Raw genomic sequence first — 16,609 nt, 5'->3', positions numbered from 1 at the left:
ACTTCGAAACTTCTCCAGAACTTCTCCAGAACAGTTCGAAAGTATCAGTTCTTCAGCACTCAGCCCTCTTTAGGGTCCAACTCTCACATCCATACATGACTACTGGAAAAATCATAGCTTTGAGTATATGGACTTTTGTCGGCTAAGTGATGTCTCTGGATACAGACATACGTTCATCACTTATTTAATAATGATAGGTGGACTCTGTTAAATATTGGGGATATACCAGAAAGCAGAACACACATGTCAATTGCCCTCTTGAAGATTAGATTCTCACAGGGAGATAGATGGTAAACCAAACATCTTTCATGATAAAATTGTGCAAAGGCATATATTAGAAGTAGGGCGGGGCACCATAGAAACTCATATCAGGGGCATGTCATCACAGAAGATGTCAAGGCAGGCTTCTGGAGGAAGTCTGAGGTAAGAGTAGGAGTTAATGTAGTGACTCCTGAGGGGACTATTCTAGGCCTCCCTCTAGCTTGGCTGGCCCTGGAAGATAATACTTGGCAGGTGAACAGTGAGTGACTAGAGCTCAAAGCAGCTCCTCCCTCCATTAATCTTGTCCCGTGCAGTATGCTGATGAAAGTAGAAGTTGCTGGGCACATGAGGGATGTGAAAACTGAGGCTCAGAGAGGAGTCCAGGGTCACACAGCTACTGAGTGGCAGAGCCAGGATGTTGATTATCTCTGCCGTGTTTGAAAGATCAGTAGATTTTGTCTGATGATATTGAAATTCTGACTCAGAATCAGCCAAGTATAGGCTTTCAGTCATACTACATGATACCTAAAACACTGTTTGGTACATAATAGATGTTCAGTAAATATATCTTGAATGAATGAATAAATCCTAAGTTTGAAGTACCCTGTTGAGGCATCCTCTATCTTTTGAATAATTTAAAGTAATCCATGTCTCAGTCCTTGAATGGAAATTTAAGCATCTTAAAAGTTTTATGGAACTTCAAAACCCTCCAAACCAGGTGTTTTAAAACTAGATTTGTTCTTTCTACAAAATGCTAAGGGACCATGACAGAACCTAGAGCCAACTCCAGGAGGTCTACTTGGGCTCTGAGATGAGTGAGAAAATATATAATAATAATCCAAATGAAAAATTAGGAAAATAGGCTAAAAAATCAGGAAGAATAATCTAAAGATTAGGAACATGGCTCTCTAGGAAGAAGTCAATATGATTCATCTATTTGGAGCTGGCAAGAGAAATTTTATACATATTTCATAAAGATCATCTTGTTTACCTCTTACAACATGAATTTGATCCTCACTCCAGCCAGACCAAACAATCTAATACATTGAGGATTGTGCCTGATGATGAGAAGCAGAATGGCATGACTTGCTTTCTCCTCTTTTTACCTAAGACCAAGGTGTGGGGTCCTTGAGAAATTAAAGCTTCAGTGCACTGAACAAACTCTAGTCTTTTCTGAAGGACTTTGATCTTTTAGAATTACACTGAGCATGCTGCTGTGCTGTGCTTAGTCTCTCAGTCATGTCCAACTCTTCGAGACCCCATGGACTGTAGCCCAGTAGGTTCCTCTGTCCATGGAGATTCTCCAGGCAAGAATACTGGAGTAGGTTTACACTGAGTATACTTTCTAGCATTTAAACATGGCATCCGTATCTTAATTGCCCTATTTTAACTGTGAGTAATCTAGTGCTGGGAGGTAAATTAGGCCCCTGTAGTGGTCTATTAACTTTCTCCTCCCGCTAAGGGGAAATTTATTAAATTCTCTTTCTGTGTTCCAAGAAAGCAAAGCTTGAAACTGGCCAGTAAGCGTGTAAGAGCCTACTGATGATTGTGGAATGAGTTTCCACCAGCTTTTATTGTTATTTTAATTCATTCCAAATGTAGACTTAAACCATTAGCTAGCTAGCATTTTCTCTTTCTTTTCCTTCACATTCAAACACATGCACACTCTGTCACATCCCTTTCTCAACGATACAAAGACTTGTATAAGTTCTACTCACATCTCATTTTCTGCTCATTTTCAGATCTCTCTTCTGCTCAAGATTTATTTCCTGACCACTAAATCTAGGTTCAGGTGTTCCTCCAATACACTCTTACTGCAATTACTTATTTGTTTTTCTCCATACTGACCTGTGCTTCCCTGGTGACTCAGATGGTAAAGAATCCACCTGTAGTGTAGCAGATGTCCCAGGGACAGAGGAGCCTGGTGGGCTGCCATCTGTGGGGTCGCACAGAGTCGCACACGACTGAAGTGACTTAGCAGCAGCAGGAAGGAAAGAGTATAGTATGTGTGGATAGACACACAGGTGGCCTCAGAGAGAGAGAGTTGTGTCCTTGTGATGGTTTGAAATCAGTTTTATGGAGCATTTTTTTCCAGTTTTCCTGTGGCCAGTCATCTTGCTTTGCCTGGTTCTGAGTCTGTTTTTGGTGTATCTCAGAATCCTCCCATGTATGCATGCACATCTCTTAACCAAGATGGATTCTAGTGAAGAAGCCTGTGGGTAGGCTGATATCACTTAGTATGTGGTGGCATTCCCTCTCTTTTGACCTCTGAGGAGCCTTTCTGCACAGGTGTAGCTGGGGAAGTCCTGACTTCAAGAATGAGGAATAGAATATGTGGCCTTTTATCTCTTATCTGGTCATGGCCCAGCCTCTTCCATCATCTTGCTTTTATGAAGTTTCTATCCACAGGGGAGAAACTTTTCAGCCTGAGGCCCATCTATCTCCTGCCTCAACATGTTTCTATAAGTATTGGGGGAAAATCCATGAGCAATATGATTGGTAGTTGTGAATTAGAATTAGGTAGAAGTGAACATCCTTGTTTTTTGTTTTAGCAATTTTCAATTGTTTTTCAACATATTCATATCACAAAATAAGGGAAAATGCAGGTTTTTTATTCCCAGGTTAATGGTCCTTCAATATACTATGCAGCTAACAGAAAGGCATTAGGGAAAAAAACAAAGATTCAGAATTTAGGATTGGCACAAAGAAACTATTTTTGGTGTAAATAAGCAAATAACAGAAGTTGGCTTCTAGAAGTATGTACTGAAAAATACAGGGGGAAATATAGAGGAAATAACTTACACTTAGATTTAGACCCTAGTACCAATTTTTAAAATGAAAACTTCATTTTACACCTCTGCATTTCACAAACTCACACACCAAGAAACATGAGGTCATCAGTTCTTGGAAACAAAGTAAATCTGTGGTTTACCTCTCAAGGTCTCTCACTGGTTCCTGTTATCACTGGCAACAGAGGTGGTGTTGGAAGGCCACTGTGAAATCAAGAATTCACACAATCTGAAACTGCTTATGTCAGGTCTTTCTTCAGGGTGAAAATAATATTCGACAATTTGCAGTGTATGCTTACCACATCTGCACCCATTTTGGGTCAATTTTTAAAAAAAAGAAAAGAAACTGCTGGAAAGAAATAAGCTACCCATTCAAAAGTAAAAACAGGGAAAGCCAGCTGCATACAAATATTACAGATTGTGCTGATGAGATCCATGGATGGGCAGAAAGAGCTGTTTCAGGAAAAGAAAATCTAACTTCTGAACAGAAAAGGCTCAGAACATAGATGGACAAAAGTACTTCTTCTAGCAAAAGCAATTTCTAGGAGTTAAGTGAAGATATTTTCATTTCATCCAAAAAGGATTCTCAAAAGAATATTTCTTTTCCATATGGGTTGATTAATTATTGATAGGCTGGTTTATGGACTGCCCCATCCCATTCTGTTTTTTTAAAGAAAATGTAGAAAAGCACAATGAAGCAAAGATTAAAAAATCACTCATAATCACATTACTCAATAATACCACTATTAAATTTTCAATGATGGTTGGAACTTCACCAGTAGTTTTTCATGATCATTGGTAAGTTGTAGGAAAGAATTTTCTAGTAAACTTTCTTCCAAAACACATATAGTAATTCTTTCTTTAATCAAAGCTCTCCCTCAGTGTGAGTTTTTAATTAGCAAGACAATACTCAAGATAGAATCTGGTGTGTTCCTTAGTTGTTCAACCTGTTTAGTGGCTTACATTTGTTCCATTTGTACTAGGTGAGCGGACTGAGGCACAATTATGCCAGAACAGAGGTAGACCTGAATGTTAGAGAGGTCTCAGTGCACCGGAGTTTCTCTCAGAGACATGAATAAGGAAGACACATGAGTCTTGAGACTTTCCTCAGTGGTTCAAACGACAAACCCCCCAAGCCTGCAACTGGTTACCCTTCTTTACTGTCTGTTCATGAGGTCAGAGCTCCAGGTTTGATTTCAGCATGGACAGAATACTTTTCTGTTTCCTCAAAGCCATAGACAACATTGTTCACTGGTTGTGTCTCAGAGAACGTCATTCATTCATGAATGAAGAGATTGGGAAAGATAGTCTAGAGATGTGTTGGAAAGATAGTCTAGAGATGTAGAGTAATCCTGACAGGAAGCTGACTCTATTGACACCTATTGCATCTCTGGCACATTATCTACATCATTTCATGTTGTCATAACAGTACTTGTATAGAATGATTGTTATGATGCTTAGATGAAAAAATGAGACTCAGTCAGATTAATAAGTAACCCAAGATCATACTATTAATATGTGACAAAACCAGAATTCAAAACTCCAAATCCATACCTTTCCCACTGTAACATCCTGCCTGGTTAGTCAGAACGATCTTTAAGTTTACTGTTTTCTAAATCACAGATGAATAAGAATGTTTTCACCTATAAATATTTAAATATATGACACAGTGACTCTAAAATCTGTAAGGTCTTGTGATGCAAAATGATCAAAGTCCCTATAGGACTTTTAGTAAAACAAATAAACCTCATATCTATATGCTGTTTATGTGAAAATAAACCTCTCCTCATATGGTGAAAAGTAAAAGGAAGAAAATAAATGGGAATGTGATATATAAACTATTAAACACAGTGAACACATAAAATACTATTGTCTGCCAAGTTCTCAAGGACATAGTTGATTTTAAAAAATCATCTGCAAACAATAAGCATTGAGAGTGCAATCCCCCAAAATATAGTTTCTTCTAAACTATCTAGAGAACATGTCTTCTGAATCCTTGTTCAGTCACTAAACACACAGCTGTTTATTGAATTCTTTGGTGTCTTGACCATGAGTCTGTACAGATGCAAATCTCTGCTTCACTTTTGTGAGATTTCCACAAGTAATCTATCTGTAAACCTGTTTAGGAATATAAGTAGAGCACATTGAGCAGCTCATATTGTCATCAGTCAGTGCTGTATGATATGAAATAATGCCTACCCCAATCTCACCACTGGCTAAGCAGGAAACAGCTTTCTACATTCCCCTCACTGGACCTCTGGATATGTAGACGGACAGCAGATTTAAGTGTCATGGCAACAGAACTGTTTACTTAGTGGATAGCATGAAGTATCCAGAGAAGCTGAAAATGGCCACGATTGCTGATTTCTTTCAATAACACTAATAAGATTCCTGGGACAAACTATAGGCTATAACTAAAGATCTATATAAAGATTATATAAATGTATTATATAAATTTAAAATTAATATGAAGATTCATATGAAGATTTATATAAAGTTGGATTTTATAAGAGTTGACTGACATTTTCTTAAAAATTGCCCAATGTACTGACCTTATGAAATTGCTGGGAAAATCACATGAAACTAAATTTAAGGATAATTAATAGCATGCCTTTGGAAAAATAATTTTTAAAAAAAAGAGGAGTAAGGAAATAAAGAAAGAGATGCATAAAGACAAGGAGGGGATAGACAAGGAAAAGAAAATGAGAAAGGGGAAAAGGGAGGAAGAGGGAATAAACTGCAGACAAATGGAATTTTATCACTGTTGGTAGAGCTCCTGTCATGTGCAAGGACCTGTGTGAAGTACTTGGGAAGCTACAGAGAGATGAAATATGTCCACTCAACAAATTCAACAAATATTTAAGCTAGGGGGAAGGAGCCCATTTTAGTATGCCATATCACTTGGAAATAAATCTAAGATTACTTAAATGAGAAATAAATCAGAAGTGGACTTCAAAAGCATCCTTCTTATTTAAACATTTATTAGAAGTTTTATGCTGGGAAATATTGAATTATGCTGGAAAAGATTGAAGACAGGAGGAGAAGGGGATGACAGAGGATGAGATGGTTGGCTGGCATCACCGACTTGATGGACATGAGTTTGAACAAGCTCCAGCAGTTGGTGATGGACAGGGAAGCCTGGCGTGCTGCAGTCCATGGGATTGCAAAGAGTCAGACACAACTGAGTGACTGAATTGATACTGATTCTGATAGAAGTTTTAATTTTTTTGAAGAAGCGAACTTGTTCTTTGATTGGGTGGTGGCTGTTATCTGTGACCAATAGGACTGGGTCCAGATCCATTGCCAACAGAGAACCATTTCATTACCTGGCAACAAAGGGGCCTACATCACACGGACAATTTAGTGGTGATAGCAATTTCTCAGGTTTTCTGATTTTAGCATGATATGACATAGGATCAAGTAAGCTGTAGTTTCACACACTTGAGTTCTAAAACTTGGCTATGTCACTAATTTGTTGTTATTGTTTAGTGACTAAGTCATGTCCGACTCTTTTGAGACCCCATGGAGCCCGCTCAGCTCCTCTGTCCATGGAATTCTCCAGGCAAGAAAACTGGAGTGGGTTGCCACTTCCTTTTACAGGGGATCTTCCTGACCCAAGATCGAACCTGAGTTGCCTGAACTGGCAGGCATTGGCAGACAGATTGTTTACCACTGAGCCACCAGGGATGTATGTCAATAATTAGCCTAGACATAATCAGAGTAGATGCTTCAGTACATTTTTTGATTGTTGTTTGTTTAACAAATTTTGACTCAGTATATATGCCTCAAATAAATACAAATACTATCTTGAAAAAAATTCCCAAAGAATTATATTTGAAAACAACAAGAACATTTAATTTTTAGATCTTTTTTACTTTGAATATATGAATGTGAATGTATTGCAACAGAGAGGCTTAACACCTGGGTGAATCAAGAATCAATATTGTGAATACGAAAGAGTAACTGGCTAAGTGAACTTCATCAACTTGCTCCTGTATCTTGACCATATCCAAAAAACTGCCAGCTAAGTCCTGAAACCTAAGTAGAGCCACTGTTTTAAAGAATCACTACTATAAAACCAGTAGAATTGTATGAAAAATGACACTGCTTTAGTCCACTAGTTTTCGAATGAAGCATACAACTCTGTTTTGACTAAACAAAGTTCAAGAATTTACGCCTTTGTTCTTGCCAAGATTTATTCAAAATACATTTTCAGTGCCACTGGGAATGAAGCTTTATCTGGAAAAGACAATAACTGGTACTATAAATAATAAACAATGAGTATATATTGTCAGGGAACACCTCAAATAATTCTCTATAAATCAAAAGGACATGTAATTCAATTCATGACATGCATATTTTAACTTGCTTCATTCAAAAGCATATTTTTATTAAAAATGTTATGGTCACTTTAGTCAAATGCCACTTGTGTCTACCTTTAGTTAGATATTGGTTCATGTACCTGAGAGGACAACATTTTTCAAGTGTTAAAAGAAGGCAAGGGTTACAAATGACATATAATACTTTTTATGCACAAAGAGAGAAGGGAGGTGAGATATTGTGGGAGGTATTTCTGTCCATTAAAGAGCATTATTCATGAAAAAAAAGTATTAAATAATCAGAAGAAACAATTTTAGGAATAAGCACATTAATAGCAAGCTACACAACAGTTCTAAATATTCTAGGGCAAATAAGCCTAGAGAAATGAGGAACAGAGGGAGTATTTGTCCCTTTGCACAGGCTTACATACACTTGACTTCAGAGAAGGCGCAGTTCCTCACCTCCTAGTAACAGCCTCTGCCGAGTTGAGTTCAGTTCAGTCACTCAGCCGTCCCTGAATCTTTGCAATGCCATGGACTGCAGCATGCCAGGCCTCCCTGTCCATCACCAACTCCCGGAGCTTATTCATATTCATGACCATTGAGTCGGTGATGCCATCCAACCATCTCATCCTCTGTCATCCCCTTCTGCTCCTGCCTTCAATCTCTCCCAGCATCACAGTCTTATCAAATGAGTCATTTCTTCACATCAGGTGGCTGCAGTATTGGAGTTTCAGTTTCAGCATCAGTCCTTCCAATGAATATTCAGGACTGATTTCCTTTAGGATGAACTGATTGGATTGCCCTGCAGTCCAAGGGACTCTCAAAGTCTTCTCCAACACCACAGTTCAAAAGTATCAATTCTTCAGTGCGAAGCTGTCTTTACACTCCAACTCTCACATCTATAAATGACTATAGGAAAAACCATGGCTCTGACTAGACAAACCTTTGTTGGCAAAGCAATGTCTCTTCTTTTTAATATGCTGTCTAGATTGGTCATAACTTCTCTTCCAAAGAGCAAGCATCTTTTAATTTCATGGCTGCAGTTGCAGTCACCATCTGCAGTGATTTTGGAGCCCCAAAAAATAAAGTCTACCACTGTTTCTACGGTTTCTGCATCTATTTGCCATAAAGTGATGGGACCAAATGCCATGATCTTCGTTTTCTGAATGTTGAGCTTTATGCCAACTTTTTCACTATCCTCTTTGACTTTCAACAAGAGGCTCTTTAGTGCTTTATCCCTTTCTGCCTTAAGGGTGGTGTCATTTGCATATCTGAGGTTATTGATATTTCTCTGGGAAATCTTGATTCCAGCTTGTGTTTCATCCAGTCCAGCATTACTCATGATGTACTCTGCATATAAGTTAAATAAGCAGGGTGACAATATACAGCCTTGACGTACTCCTTTCTCAATTTGGAACCAATCTGTTGTTTCATGTCCAGTTCTAACTGTTGTTTCTTGACCTGCATACAGATTTCTCAAGAGGCAGGTCAGGTGGTCTGGTATTCTCATCTCTTGAAGAATTTTCCACAGTTTATTGTGATCCACACAGTCAAAGGCTTTGGCATAGTCAATAAAGCAGAAGTAGATGTTTTTCTGAAACTCTCCTGCTTTTTCAGTGATCCAACGGATGTTGGCAATATGATTTCTAGTTCCTCTCCCGTTTCTAAATCCAGCTTGAACATCTGGAAGTCACGGTTCACATACTTTTGAAACCTGGCTTGGAGAATTTTCAGAATTACTTTGCTAGCATGTGAAATGAGTGCAATTCTGTGGTAGTTTGAGCATTCTTTGGCATTGCCTTTCTATGGGATTGGAATGAAAACTGAACTATTCCAGTCCTGTGGCCACTGCTGAGTTTTCCAAATTTGCTGGCATATTGAATGCAGCACTTTCACAGCATCATCTTTCAGGATTTGAAATAGCTCAACTGGAATTCCATAACCTCCACTAGCTTTGTTCGTGGTGATGCTTCCTAAGAGCCACTTGACTTCACATTCCAGGATGTCTGGCTCTAGGAGTGATCACACCATCGTGATTATCTGGGTCATGAAGATCTTTTGTGTATAGTTCTTCTGTGTATTCTTGCCACCTCTTCTTAATATCTTCTGCTTCTGTTAGGCCCATACCATTTCTGTCCTTTATTGAACTCATGTTTGCATGAAATGTTCCCTTGGTATCTCTATTTCTTGCGGAGATCCCTAGTCTTTCCCATTCTATATTTTCCCTCTGTTTCTTTGCACCAATCACTGAGAAAGGCTTTCTTATCTCTCCTTGCTATTCCTTGGAACTCTGCAATCAAATGGGTATACTTTTCCTTTCCTCCTTTGCCTTTTGTGTCTCTTCTTTTCTCAGCTATTTGTAAGGCCTCCTCAGACAACCATTTTGCCTTTTTGCATTTCTTTTTCTTGGGGATGGTCTTGATCACTGCCTCCTGTACAATGTCATGAACCTCCATCTATAGTTCTTTAGGCACTCTATCAGGTCTAATCCCTTGAATCTATTTGTCACTTCCACTGTATAATTGTGAGGGATTTGATTTAGGTCATACCTGAATGGTTAGTGGTTTTCCCTACTTTTTTTAAGTATGAATTTGGCAATAAGGAGCTCATGATTTGAGCCACAGTCAGCTCCCAGTCTTGTTTTTACTGACTATATAGAGCTTCTCCATTTTGGCTGCAAAGAATATAACCAATCTGATTTTGGTATTGACTATCTGGTGATGTCTGTGTGTAGAATCTTCTCTTGTGTTGTTGGAAGAGGGTGTTTGCTATGACCAGTGCATTCTCTTGGCAAAACTCTGTTAGCCTTTGCCCTGCTTCATTCTGTATGCCAAGGCCAAATTTGTGTGTTACTCCAGGTGTTTCTTACTTGCTACTTTTGCATTCCAGTCCCCTATAATGAAAAGGATATCTTTTTTGGCTGTTAGTTCTAGAAGGTCTTGTAGGTACTCATAGAACCATTCAACTTCTTCAGCATTACTGATTGGAATGTTTCTTCAACATTACTGGTTGGAACATAGACTTGGATTACTATGATACTGAATGGTTTGCCTTGGAAATGAACAGAGATCATTCTGGCATTTTTGAGATTGTATCCAAGTACTGAATTTTGGACTCTCTTGTTGACTGTGATGGCTCTTCCATTTCTTCCAAGGGATTCTTGCCCACAGTAGTAGATGTAATGGTCATCTGAGTTTAATTCACCCATTCCAGTCCATTTTAGTTCACTGATTCCTAAAATGTCTATGTTCACTCTTGCCATCTATTTGACCACTTCCAACTTGCCTGGATTCATGGACCTAACATTACAGGTTCCTATGCATTATTGCTCTTTACAGCATCAGACTTTTCTTCCATCACCAGTCGCAACCACAACTGGGTGTTGTTTTTGCTTTGACTCCGTCTCTTCATTCTTTCTGGAATTAGTTCTCCATTGATCTCCAGTAGCATATTGGGCACCTACCTACCTGGAGAGTTCATCTTTCAGCATCATATCTTTTTGCCTTTTCATACTTTCATGGGGTTTTCAGGGCAAGAATACTGAACTGGTTTGCCATTCCCTTCTCCAGTGGACCACATTTTGTCAGAACTCTCTGCCATAATCCGTCCATCTTTGTTGGCCCTACATGGCATGGCTCATTGTTTCATTGAATTAGACAAAGCTGTGGTCATGTGATCGGATTGGTTAATTTTCTGTGATTGTGGTTTTCATTCTGTCTTTCCTCTGACCAAGAAGGATAAGAGGCTTTTGGAAGCTTCCTGATGGGAGAGACTGACTGAGGGGGGAAGTGGGTCTTGTTCTGATAGGCAGAGCCATGCTGAGTAAATCTTTAATCCAATTTTTTATTGAAGGGCTGGGCTGTCTTCCCTCCCTTTATTTGACCTGAGGCCAAACTATGGTGGAGGTAATTAAGAAAATGTTGACCTCCTTCAAAAGGTCCCAAGCATACACTGCTACACTCAAAGCCCCCAACCCTGCAGCAGGCCACCGCTGACCCATCTCCATGGGAGACTCCTGGACTCTCACGGGCAAGTCTGGGTCAGTCTCTTGTGGGGTCATTGCTCCTTTCTCCTGGGTCCTAGTGTGCACAAGATTCTGTTTGTGCCCTCCAGGAGTCTGTTTCCCCAGTTCAGTGTAAGTTCTGGCAACTCTATGGTGGGTTAATGGTGACCTCCTCCAGGAGGGTTTATACCATACCCAAGTCTGCACCCAGAGCCCCTGCCCCTGCAGCAGTCCATTGCTGGAGAATTCAAACACAGTTCTTTCTCAATCTCTGTGGGGTCTCTGGGTCCTGGTGCACACAAAGTATGTTTGAGCTCTCTGAGCATCTCTGGCAGGCATGGGGTTTGATTCTAAATGCATTTTCGCCCCTCCTACCATCTTGCTGGGGCCTCTCCTTTGCCCTTGGATGTGGGGTAAAGGAGAAGCCCAATGCTATAACCTTGAGGCAGCCCAGGGACCTTCAGCCACTGCTCCCTGTCTAAGACTTATAGTATCACTCCTAGTTGCCTAGCAAGTTTTCACCTGAGAAAAAGAAAAAAATATTAAACACTAAGCTTGTCACCTACAGTGACAAGGCCTATTTTTAATCATTTTAAATATAGATAGAAGGTCTTGTTTTGTTCATGATGATGATAATGATAGAATGCTTTGTATGTATTTTACTATTTTATCCTTGAATTAATTTCTTCCCAATTTATTTTAGTTAAATTCAGTCAAAATATGTTTATGAAGCATCTCCTTTCCTCCAGGCCCTGTATAAAGACTTGGTCAATGGCATGTATTCTACTAACTACAGAACAAGGAGATCAAACCATAGGCCATCAGTGTGCAGATAATGCTATTGGGACAGTAGGGAGGAACTAGGACTGTTAGGATGGAGAGAGGAAACAAAGGAGGCAATAAATCTAGGACATTAGAGAGAGAAGGAAAGGGACAAAAAGCAGAGGAGTGTGAAAGTGCACGTATGTTGACACACTAGTAAATGGAAAGAAGTTAGGTTAAAAATTAGTTATGAGCCATACTATGAAATTAAAATTCATGAATGTCAAGCTGAGGGATTCACACTTTATTTTTACTATGTAAAAGGTGAGAGGGCTGAGGAGGAGGAGAGTGAGTTATGAAACTAGTATTCACCATATTTTTTAACTTTAAACTTAATTTTTTTTTAGAGAGAGACATTTAAGATTCACAATAAAATTCAGGGAAAGACATAGAGATGTCCCATACTCCTCCTGTCCCAACACATGCATACCCTTCCCCATGGTCACCACCCTGCCACAGTCACTCTCCTGACCCCCTACCCTGATGACCACTGATCATTTTACTGTCTCCATAGTTTTACCTTTTCCAGAACGTCATATTCATAGTTGAAATCATATGGTATCCTTTTCATGTTGGCTTCTTTCACTTAGAAATATGCATTTAATTTTCCTTCATGTCCTTTCATGACTTGATAGCTCATTTATTTTTAGTGCTGAATATTAGTTCATTGTCTGGATATATCACCGTTTTTTTTTTTTTATCCATTCACCTACTAAAGGATAACTTGGTTGCTTCCAATCTTGGCAATGGTGAAAGCAGCTATAAATATGTCTGCAAATTTTTGCGTAGACATAAATTTTCCACTTTTTTGAGTAAATAGCAAGGAGTGCAATTGCTGGGTCATATGGTGGACAGTCACCATCTTTTACTGATTCTAGGATGTATATTTTTTACAATTCTAGCATCAGAATGTATCTTTCAATTTACAGAGTCCTTTAGCGGGAATTGTTACATAATTGTATTGCCAGTACCAACAGCTTGTATTTTCTTCCTTGTGCATTTACAGAAATGATATATAATAAAAATCTGGCCAAATAAATTTAAAAGTGTCTTTAGACAGAAAAAGTCTAATAAGAAAGAATTATTTTGTAGCATTTTTAAACTTGGTGATACATAAAATAACTATGTGGTAGTCTGCTTTTAATATATATGGGTCACAATATTAAGTGCTTAAACAAGGAGGTGATGTAATCAAAATTATTTTTAAATATTTGTTATTAGCATTCTCCTGTGAAATACTAAAGAATATATTCGGGTCCTCTTTCGCCCTCCTGTGGCTCCCCTAGTCCGTGCCTGCGCCAAGGCCGAGGCCCTGAGGTGGCCGAACGTGCCGCTGGGGGAGTCGGTGCTTGGAGGACCCAAGAATATCTAAAGCCACGGGGAAAATGGTGGAAAATTCACCGTCGCCGTTGCCAGAAAGAGCGATTTATGGCTTTGTTCTTTTCTTAAGCTCCCAATTTGGCTTCATACTGTATCTTGTGTGGGCTTTTATTCCTGAATCTTGGCTAAACTCCTTAGGTTTAATTTATTGGCCTCAAAAGTATTGGGCCGTTGCTCTGCCTGTGTATCTCCTCATTACCGTAGTCATCGATTACGTCCTCTTATTTGGAATAAACATGATGAGTACCTCTCCACTTGACTCCATTCATAATATCACAGATAACTATGCCGAAAACCAACAGCACAAGAAAGACCAAGAAGAGGCCATCCCAGCACTAAGAGATATTCCTATTAGTGAAGTAAACCAAATGTTCTTTCTTGAAGCCAAGTAACTTTACACCAAGAACTTAATTGTATGTGGACTAATACCAAACATTTATTATAAATTTTTGACATAAAGTTTTCAACAGTAAAAAAAAAAATAATAATAATAATAAATAAAGAATATATTCAGGAGGAGTAGAGTCCAGTGACAAAGCTGGAGGCTATTTATATACTGTATATATATAGTATTATGGGGGTTCCTGGGAGATTAGCTAGAAAAGAATCCACCTGCAATGCAGGAGACCCTGGTTCAATTTCTGGGTTGGGAAGTTCTCCTGGAGAAGGGATAGGCTACCCACCCAGTATTCTTGGGCTTTCCTGGTGGCTCAGACAGTAAAGAATCCACCTGCAATGCAGGAGACCTGGGTTTGATCCTGAGTTGGGAAGATTCCCCTGGACAGGGACATGGCAACCCACTCCAGTATTCTTGCCTAGAGAATCCCAGGGACACTGAAGCCTGGAGGGCTGCAGTCCATGGGGTCGCAAAGAGTCAGACATGACGTAGCAACTAAGCACACATAGTATTATGATATATATATATGTGTGTGTAGTATATAGTATATATATATATGTATAGCATAGTATACAGGACCTTCGCTGGTGACTCAGATGATAAAGCAACTGCCCACAATGTTGGAGACCCAGGTTTGATCCCTGGGTCAGGAAGATCCCCTGGAGAATAGTGGTAATCCACTCCATTATTCTTGCCTAGAGAATCCGATGGACAGAGGAGCCGGTGGACTATAGTCAATGGGGTTGTAAAGAGTTGGACACGACTAAGGGACTAACACTTTCACTTTCATATAGTTACTATATATGTGATATACTAATATATGTGGTTTACTATATATATGGAAAAGGGAATGACAACCCATTCCAACATTCTTGCTTGGGAAATCCCATGGGCAGAGGAGCCTGGAGGGCTGCAGTCCATGGGGCCGCAAAAGAGTTGGACGATTTATGACAAAGCAGCAATATATTATATATATATATATATATATATATATATAATAGGCACAACACACAACAGTATAGACAAGAAAATATGGGATATGAGCCCTGGAAGTAGCATTAGACATTCAAGAAAGTCAAGATTCATTTTAAATATACACTTATTGAGAATAAGTATCCATCTGGATGTGATCTGATGAGGGAGAAGGAGTTAGAAGTAACTTTCTCTTTGTGGGTTTTGCCTTTTTTTTTTTTAACTGTTGTCTCCATTTCCTATTCAATCAAATCAAAGTTCTGGTGTAGGGATATAATTTTGTAAATAACCAACTGCTAAAAAAAGAAAACAAAATATATATCCTTTTCCCTTTTGCATTGTAAGCAGACTTCTTAGATCTCCAATGTATATGAGATGTCATTTCGGTCTATCTACATAGTCATCATGACCTTGACAGTGACCTGTAGTTAACACCGAGCATCTGATACATAAAACCACCCATCTAGACAATGGGCGGAGCTGTCAGCTCAAATTTCCCAGGAGATAACCCCTGCCTCAAAGATACTAGGAAAAACTGTGGAACATCTGTATCATCTCCAAGGCCATTCTGTATTTATTTGAAGGGCTAACGTCATGGTCTTCATCATACCTGACTCATTTTCACTTACCCAGCTCTTTAACAAACAAGCTTCCTAATTTATCTAAACTTCTGCTCCATTCTCTTAATTATTATTTAGCCATTCATGTTTTGACATTAAAATGTATCTAGCAACATTCACCATAACTTTCTTCCAAATTTTTATTTGAGGCCCCAACATTTTAGGTTAACTCATACTGGCCTTACTGCACACTATCCTGCTCCCCCACTCCTCAACTAGAGATAAAAGCAAAATCCTGTGCATATGACAGACTCATCAGATTTTTAGAGTAGCACATAAGTGAATGAACATGTAATTTATTGTGCATAGCAGGACATTTTTTAGAGTAAAGGAGAACATTACTAATAATTACACAGGAACAGTACACACAATCCTGCTCAGGATGAAAGGTCATATTATTTATAAGGCCCTGGGTGATCTGGCCTCTCACGAGATGCCCAGTTTTATTTCTATGTGTTATCTTTTTTTTTAATTCTTTTTTGAAAAATCAAATTCTAACAACTACCTTCCAATGGTTCACTTTTTGGTCAAGTCCTCTCAGTTGAAAAGCAAAATGTTTGGTTAAATTAGTATTATAATCTAATATTCCTAAAACAGAATTGGAATGATAAGGTTATAGTAACATTACCCTGGGCATGTGCCAGAAATATTAGTAGGATTAGTTAGTAGGATTCCAAAAAAGTTCTGTGCCCCAAGAAGATGAAAAAACTCAAGCTAAGTGACTTCAAAGTGGTTCTCTAACTACAAGCCTCTTTAAAACCACTACTTGTTAATCTCCAAGAGAGTGGTGAACTGTATGTGAGTGCTAAGTTCCTTCAGTCATATCCAACTCTTTTGCAACCTTATGGACCATAGCCTGCCAGGCTCCTCCGTCCATGGGATTCTCCAGGTGAAAATACTGGAGTGGTTAGCCATTCTCTTCCCCAGGGGATCTTCCAGACCTAGGGATTGAACCCACATCTCTTATGTCTCTTGCATTGGCAGGTGGGTTCTTTACCACTAGCGCCATCTGGAACGCCCCTATGATAGTTTCCCCAATTTAT

At 39.0% G+C, this 16,609-nt stretch overlaps 1 pseudogene; it reads left to right on the top strand.

The window, feature by feature from the left end:
• On the top strand, positions 13,489-14,045 carry LOC782120 (phosphatidylinositol glycan anchor biosynthesis class P pseudogene; annotated as a pseudogene).

Source organism: Bos taurus, chromosome 1, assembly GCF_002263795.3.
Source record: "Bos taurus isolate L1 Dominette 01449 registration number 42190680 breed Hereford chromosome 1, ARS-UCD2.0, whole genome shotgun sequence".
Taxonomy (NCBI): Eukaryota; Metazoa; Chordata; class Mammalia; order Artiodactyla; family Bovidae; genus Bos; species Bos taurus.
The sequence above is the reverse complement of the archived record's forward strand: the minus strand, read 5'-3'. Positions and strand labels throughout refer to the sequence as shown.